The following is a 9,361-nucleotide window of genomic DNA, read 5'->3' as shown; positions in this document are numbered from 1 at the left end:
AGAGTTTACGCTTTGTATGATTTTGTTATCATATAATGTAAGCGAGATGTTCTATACAAATCATAACGACACAAAAATGTAGTCTATAAAAACACCGAATCTGTTTGTTACAACAATTTACAGAGACATCAGTATACTAATATAATAATACAGTATCAGTATACTAATGATTAATAATTATTGATGGTTAATAATTTGGTGTTCCGTCCGAGTCCTATCATTTCTCCTGCTACTTAAGTGGGTGGTCCAGTCACCAGAGGCTCAGTAATGAACCCTGGTGCCGCTTCCAGAAAGAGGTTCTGGGTGATTTACCCCACTCAGAGCACAGTTAGCCTTATTATATAAGGGTACTGAGTAAGGGCATTAAGCTGTGACAGAAATTCCCTGATGTTGCGTGAACCAGACACGACTCTTCAGCACACAAAGTATGATGTCAATTTTTTACAAATAAAATTTTTTTTTATAAAAAAGTGCGCTAAAAGGAATCAAACACGTGCCTTGATTGGTCACCAGTGTTGCACTTTTGGGGACACAGTCACTAGATTTTATACCCCATAAGAGCTTTACTTTAAAAGGTCATGAGAAATCTATTCACTTTTTGACCAGATGGTGACAGTCATGCAGTTTTCTAGATCACATCAGAGCTACTGCTTTTAATGAATTTCCACAGTTCCTCTGGACCCCTCGAGAAATTCTAGTGATATTGTGAACAAATCCAGCTCACACTCATGTATCTTCAGACTAATAGAAGAGAAAACAAGAGAGGAGAGACAGGACCAGGACCAGTGAGTGAGGCCAGTTCATTCCTGCATCATCTGGAAAAAAAACACAATTTAATGGTTAATTCTGGTTTGGATCTTAAAGAGCAAGAATAGAATAAAAACATGATCCTTAACTTATTTAAATAACGGTTCTGTAATAAATTAAAACTGTTTTGCAGAAAGTTAAATATCCAAGTAATTACGTATTGACTGACCTGTGGGAACTAATATTTCAGGGAACGTCTTTTCAGCTGTTTTCTTTTCTGTAGATTGATGGAGTGAAAGATTAATTTATTAACATAATCCTTTATCTTTTAACCATTTAATAAATTACACAACATTTGAAAAGAAATAACATCATATATTATTGACTACCATTTAAACAGAAAGTGAAAAAAAAAAGGAAATAAAGGAAATACACGTCTGAACAGCTCAGTGCAGGTCTGTGTGATCAGTGCAGTGGTTAAAGCTGGTGTGATATGGTACAATACTATATCTGGAAGAAAACGCCTACATAAATGTTTCGGCTTATTCCCGTTTGAATTTTATATTCGTCCAGGAAAATGATCAGAATATATAAAACATCATGATGATGCTCAGTAGAATGTGTGTGTGTTCCATAAGCAGTGGACGTTCTGGATCTACGCTAGATGGCAGCAAACATGGTTCATCTGGTTTGCTCTTTTTTTCCATTGCACCATTTTGTTTTCCAAAAACATTGTTTAGTAAAGAACATGAAACGTCTGGAGTTTATCTGTTTAGAAGAAGGTGGAGTTTGTATAAGGTTGTGGTTACTGGAAGCTAGGTGGTGTTCAGTGTTGAAATACGTCCTTAGGTCTTTATACACGACCAGGATCCTGTAAATCTCCTCTCTGTCCTCCATATTTAGTTCATCACAGTGGTGTATCTTCAGTGCTATTGACTGACATGTGCTTAAAGATGTTACTGTGGCTTCGTCTTTGTATGTTCTTGTTATGGTCTTCCTACTACAACTTCTGTACGGTTTTTAAATGTACTCCTTATTTTTACGACAATCAGTTTGGAGGATGTGGTAGTGGGACAACATCTGCTGCAGCAACAACAATGAATCCTCGAACAACAAGAAAGTCTCTACCAACTTACCACAGCAACTTGTCACACAAGATGCTCCCCAGATCCGTAGGGAGTGTCCCTTCATGGAAAGATGTAGGATGGAGGAAGCCAGCCTGTGAGGAGAGTACGTTTTGGTCAGGCTGCCTCCTCCTCCTCCATCATTGTTGCTCCTTTTGTGCCTCCATTTCCCCCTGCCACATGTGGACATTATGACAAGTCCAGGACTCTCATCCTGTCACGAATTACATCTTTCAGCTCACCTCATGGTTTCCAATGCAGCAAACACCACTTGGCATTAAACATAAGCTTTCTTGTATATTACCTAAGCCACGTTTCTTCTTTAAAATTAATCATGCTCTATTCATATACATGTCTTTCTATCCATTCATTCATTCATTCATCCATCCATCCATGGTCCAGCACTGCTTGCTATAGATACACATTGCGCTCAGCTGCTCGCACCACCCTCCTGTCCTGCTTGGTGCTGTTCCAAAACCAGGCTGTGATGCTTCCCATCATGATGCTCTCAATGGTGTAGAAGCAGACGTTCCTTTGCACTTTAGAGATCAGTTTAAAATTCCTTAAGTGTCCAAGGAGGTAAAGATGCTGAACAGTCTTCTTTCTTCACATTTTTTAATCATGTAGTTATTTTGTAACCTACAATCTGAATTCTGTATCTCAGTTCATTCAGACTTTTACCACTTTGTACCCAGTGGGTTGCAGCTTCATTGCTTTGAGCCTCGTTCATGCCGAGCACACATTCTGAATTAAAAACTGTGCGTGTATTTCCTTTAATTGTCTGCATAGTTTAGAACACAACTAAGATTGTAAAACAACATTAAATTGTTATATACACAGATTTTCTTATACAGCAAGTGTATTAACTCTCCACACTTTCTTGTGTGTTCTATTGAGACAAACGCACTTACCATTTACTGAGAGCTCAACGCTGTTGAGCAGCTCCCATTTCTCTTGCACAAGAGCAGATCTTTTAAAGCGTCTCACTGCCTGGTAGCTCTTGTACACACCCATATCTGCAAGCGTCAGATTTTTTAACTTCAAGGAACAGTCCCCTTTAAGCAGCTGGTCCTCAGGAACGTCCACGCGACCTTCATATCCTTCACCCTGAAATGACTCCTTACCACTCCGCTCAAACACGTCCTTCTCGGTGCTCCACCGAATATACGGCGTTTCACTCGCAACTCTCAGTTTACACGGCAGGATAACTGTGGACTTCTCAAGACCAGACACACTGACCAAAACGTCTGCATCGAGGACGCCTGAGAAAGGGAAAAAATCAACTCTAGATTATTTTTTACACCTTCCAGGCAACGCTTGTATGTTAGGAAACTTATTTTTTTATCTGTTTGATTAAAATCTGAGGTATTTACCGATACAGATGGCGATGCACACAATGCAAATGTAAAAAAAGGAGCTCATGATGCCTCTCATTGTCTTTACAGTGTGTGCAGGACACCTACAACATATAAAAGGCAGATTTTAACAGAGAAATGTATAAAATTAAATATAGTACAGTGTAATACAGTGAAACTTTACAGATTTTATATCCATAAATGCTCATAAACATTTATTATACTATTTAATTATATTATAATTCAAACCACACTGTTTAATTACATACTAATTCTAGATTAAACAACACAAATCCTTGCCTACAAAGAAAGCAACCAAAAAATTAAGCAAAGCCAGAAGTTAAAGTACCAGTGTTAATGGTTTCAAGTGTCAAATGAGTCCAAACATCCAGCTCTAAGGTTTTCTAAGCTCTTTTCTTATCAAGAAAACCTTTAGCCTACGTGTGCGATATTTAATTACCAGTTACCGTTCATCCGCATTCTTATGGGAATCTTTATCTAACGTGCAGACTAGTGATAGTTCGATACTGAAACATTACACAAACAGAATCTTTGTTGTCTTATGTATGTTGAAATCCAGTTAAAATATACAGGCTTTTGGCCGTGACCTGTAATACATGTATTTTGATAAAACAGATAAATGTAAACACTTTCTATAACTTATTTATTTAGATATTATTTACTTATTTATGTATTTTCTAACATTTTTACGGAGAAAACACAATCATGTCCTGTCCTGTGTCAGAAAATTTTACAACGCCCTTGTAATTGCTATGAAACATGAGAATGCTGAGAGGCAGGAAGGACAAGACCAGTAGGAGGCCTTCATGTTTCATTTGAACAAACGTGGCTTGCTCATAGATACAGTAGTTCTGCTGGGATATGTAACGTATACTGCAGATACTCTTTATCCAATTAAACTGTGCTGTTTTTAGTACAGAAGCAGATGATTAGCTTGTGTTTGGATCTCTGAGACTCTAAGAACCGCTTTGCAACAAGCAGCCGAACACATTAAATGTCACAGAGTCGAATTCAAGTGTATTGTAAGACGCCTATAATGCGCTCATGGCCGTAAAACATGAATGCATGTTGTAGACTATGTGAACAGAACAAACAGCTCGTCCTGACACACGTCCACTATCCCAGACCGGTACACTACACAAAAGTTAACGTGATCCACAGGCGCACAAAGCTGTGTGATATTCAGACAGGTTACAACACGTTTGCTATAAGAGTAAACTTTATCCAGGTCTAAAGATCGACAGCAATTAACCGTCAGTACAGAGGAACTTTATTACCCTGGAGTTATTAAACTAAATTACACAACTGTAAGTTCTTCAAAAAGTTCTGTTTAAGAAAAAAGAGACAGGAAGGTTTAGTGTGTAAATTAGGCCCTAGTTTAGATTTGACTGAACTGAAGGGAGTTTCTTCAGGTCTGAACACTCAGGCCTTTGTTTCCTCTGAACAACACCTACTTCCTGTTTGTACAGTTTTTAGTGTATTATAAGAAACAACACAATTTTTTTTAATGATCTGTTTTCTACTGTGTATGTGTTGTCTTTCCATGGCTGTAGTTTAACTGTATTAGACTGTAGACAGTAGAAACAACAGAAACAGGCTTTAGGTTTTAAAAATAAACCCCACTGCTTTGTATGAGGAAATAAACCACGTGACTCTCTGAAACATTTCCACTTCAAATGACGCAGCAGTTAAAAACGCGGTTTAGTGATTAAATCTATAGACTTTAATACAGTATAGTCTCAAAAATAAAGGTGAAATTAAACACAGTATAAACTAAATACTTTACTATAGAGACTATAACACCTTTTAACCAGGAGCCCAGTGGTTTTTTAAAAATAATTAAATAAATAAATAAATAAACAAACAAACAAATAAATAAATACACATCCAAAGTGTTAAAAACTATTAAACCACTAATTATTAAAACTAAAAAGATCACATTAACACAGCATGCACACACATTATATATATATATATATATAAATTAAAATTAAAAATTATTTATATAAATATAAATTAAAAAGTCTAGAATAAAAAGCAGCACATATTTTAAAGTGTACTAAATCATGTTGTATTGATATTTATATGATGTACAAACAGACTCCTACCTCCAATAAGGCGGAATAAAGACCCGACTAAAATCCACGTCTCAGACGAACCGCACATAAAAACACGCAGAAACTGATGACCTTCAGAAGATGAAACGAAACCTAACTTCTCCAAACACCGCCACCTAGTGTTAGAATACACGTCCTTCCTGAAGCAATAACAGATCTTTAGTTCTTCCTCTTCCTGAAAAACACATTATACAAAAACACAATAATAATAATCACTGGTTCAGTGATGTACCTTATTTATTGTACACTATATTTAGATAATACTCTATATACTCTATATAATACTCTATATACTCTATATAATACTCTACATACTCTATATAATACTCTATACACTCTATATAATACTCTACATACTCTATATAATACTCTATATACTCTATATAATACTCTACATACTCTATATAATACTCTATACACTCTATATAATACTCTATATACTCTATATAATACTCTATATACTCTATATAATACTCTATACACTCTATATAATACTCTATATACTCTATATAATACTCTATATACTGTATATAATACTCTACATACTCTATATAATACTCTATATACTCTATATAATACTCTACATACTCTATATAATACTCTACATACTCTATATAATACTCTATATACTCTATATAATACTCTACATACTCTATATAATACTCTATACACTCTATATAATACTCTATATACTCTATATAATACTCTATATACTCTATATAACACTCTATATACTCTATATAATACTCTACATACTCTATATAATACTCTATATACTCTATATAACACTCTATCACCTAATCGCTGCTTAAAGATCAAGTGAGGAGGGAATTTATGACCACGTTTCTGCATAAATGTTAAAATTAGCTCCACATAGCCACGAAGTTCTCTGCCACAGTTTCGTGTCTTCATTTCTGAAAGTCCCTGTGTACTGGGTTTCTATTTTCATTTCATCTTGTTCAGAAATGTCTAATAATGAATAAGATATTATACATATATCTTATATAATAATATATGATACAGGATAAAAAACTAATCTAGTTGATGTGCAATCCTGATCTGACACAGCGTTGTGACATAAACACTATAACTGCCAGGGCATTAGATAGTGTTTCCTTTAACAATATATGATCTATTCAGATATGATGTTATTAGGAACTTAACTGGGTTTGTGACTTCAGTGACTGTGTCATACTTTTAATTTGGAAATGTAGATGAGTTCCGCACTGGTCCAATAATGTACCTTATTTATTGTACACTATATTTATATTTCCACATGTAAGATATTTAGTAGAAAGATGAACAGTTGGTGATAAAATGCATCAAGTTTAATAATTTTATCACTAAAAAGTCTGGAGTTATATGTTGCTCTTTCAGCTGCTTCCTGTCTGGGGACAAAGCAGTGGATAATCCAATCTGGGTATATGATTAGACACACGTTTTAGACACGTTTTAGACACATGTTTTAGACACACATTATAGACACACATTTTAGACACACGTTTTAGACACACGTTTTAGACACACGTTTTAGACACACGTTTTAGGCACACGTTTTAGGCACATGTTATAGACACATGTTATAGGCACATGTTATAGACACATGTTATAGACATGTTTTAGGCACATGTTTTAGGCACATGTTATAGACACATATTATAGACACATGTTTTAGACACATGTTTTAGGCACATGTTATAGACACATGTTATAGACACATGTTATAGACACATGTTATAGACACATGTTATAGACACATGTTTTAGACACATGTTTTAGGCACATGTTTTAGGTACATGTTTTAGGCACATGTTATAGACACATGTTTTAGACACATGTTATAGACACGTTTTAGACACATGCTTTAGACCACATGTTTTAGACACATGTTTTAGACACGTTTTAGACACGTTATAGACACATGTTTTAGACACATGCTTTAGACCACATGTTTTAGACACATGTTATAGACACATGTTTTAGACACATTATAGACACGTTTTAGACACGATTTAGACACATGTTCCTGAAGCATCCTCCCAGTGTTTATCCAGGTGTGAAGCTCATGGCTTTTTTGCAGTTGAAGATTACTGACCTAGATTTACATGGATTTGTTTGTCAGATGCTTTTTATAATATAAAAATCACACCAAAGATCTTCTCTGATCTGGTCTGAGTCTTCAGACGATGTCTAAAGACTCTATGTCTAAACACTATAACTGCCAGGGCATTAGATAGTGTTTCCTTTAACAATATATGATATATTCAGATATGATGTTATTAGCAACTTTACTGGGTTTGTGACTTTGTGATTAAAAATTTGTGAAAAATCCAGAGACAAACTCTTAAACTAGCAGTTTGTTTGTCAGAGCAGGAGGAACTGAAAGTATGATAGCTGTGGTTTTGTTTTCCTGTAAAGGCTGTGAGCTGTTCTTGTTCCTCTAAGTCACATGGTTCTCTGTTTGTTCTTAATGTTGGGTGGTTGACTTTGTAGGCAGCTGCTCTGCAGCATTTTTGTCATGCATGTTCAGAAACAGAAGTGGACTTGTATTTATGTATGTCAAGAAGAAGAAGCCTTTGTTTGTCACATATACATTACAGCACAATAAAATACTTTTTTTAATATCCCAGCTTTGGAAGCTGTGGTCAGGGCACAGGGTCAGCCATGATACAGAGCCCATGGAGCATGTAAGGTTAAGGGCCTTGCTCAGCAATCAGACATTTACATTTATATTTACAGCATGTGACAGCATCCAGAGCGACGTACATAAGTGCTTAAATCTCTATCACTGAATACATTAATGCTGGCTCACTAGGTTACATAATTAAGATACCATGAGTTTAAAACATTGTTCAGAGTTACAATGAAAAGGTGTCAAAGTTGTTGTTTTTTTTTTGTTTTTTTCCCCCAGACCTTCTGATCAGTGACACAGCATCTTAACCACTGAGCCATTTCCTTACTGAGACATCAGACATGGTCTTTCCCAGGGTGTAATACAGGTGGCTGTTCAGCTCTAGTTGGGAATTCCATGCTCAAAATGAACAAACATGTTTAAAGTTTAAACAGGTTTAGGGCACTTTTCTGGGCATTAATCTGGTGCCACTCACATGAGGATGAGGTCCCCTTTTGAGTCTGTTTCCTCCCAAGCTTTATTCTACTAGTTACTATTTCTATTTAAATTTCATATCTGATTCCTGCACAACAGTTTAATGACAATGTCCATTGTTAAAAGGTCTATAGAAATAAAACTGAATTGAAATGAATATGCGTTTTCTCTATAGTGAGACCACTGGGCAGATACACTGATACAACAAGTAGCATCACTTTCTGTGAACCTGTTGGTAAGCCTACCTGTGAAGGCTGCATGTACAACAAAGAACATTCTTTATCTATATTAAGCTCCATTCATCATGAGACCGAGCACCACAGTGTCGTTTAATGTTTTGGCCTGAACATAGAGCTTTACACAGTCCCAAGTGATCAGCTCGGTTTAGAATGGACTATATACAGCCAGGTCAAGCTGTTTGTAAGAGTGTACTGCAAGCTCAGGTGTAAGGCACTGAATGTTTGGTGCAGTGTTCAGCTGATAAATCACAAGGTCAGCTAGTCCCACAGTGGCTATCAGTATCAACCATCAATTATTTGCTCAGTTCTGCAGTGCTGCACGATAATGAAGCCTTGTGATCCTGCAACTGAGAAATGTTCATGAAGTTACTGTGAGACCAGCAACAGATTTGGAGCACAAGGTCACCTGCAGCTCTGCTCGTGGTCTCATGCTGCTATACAGATGAACCTGAAATACTGTACGTGTGATGTGATTAAAGCAAGAGTCAGTTAATACTGATGAGGTGTTATAGTGTGATATGTTCACCATTTATACACTGTTTTGAAACACTTTAACTTACTGCAGTTTGAACACTCACTGTTTATTTATTTGATTCTTAACAGATGAAAATTCCTAACTTGCAACTAGACAGGAAATCTGCAGCGCAGTAAG

Source organism: Tachysurus vachellii, chromosome 14 (assembly GCF_030014155.1).
Source record: "Tachysurus vachellii isolate PV-2020 chromosome 14, HZAU_Pvac_v1, whole genome shotgun sequence".
In the NCBI taxonomy this organism is placed as follows: Eukaryota; Metazoa; Chordata; class Actinopteri; order Siluriformes; family Bagridae; genus Tachysurus; species Tachysurus vachellii.
This window is presented reverse-complemented; position numbering follows the sequence as displayed.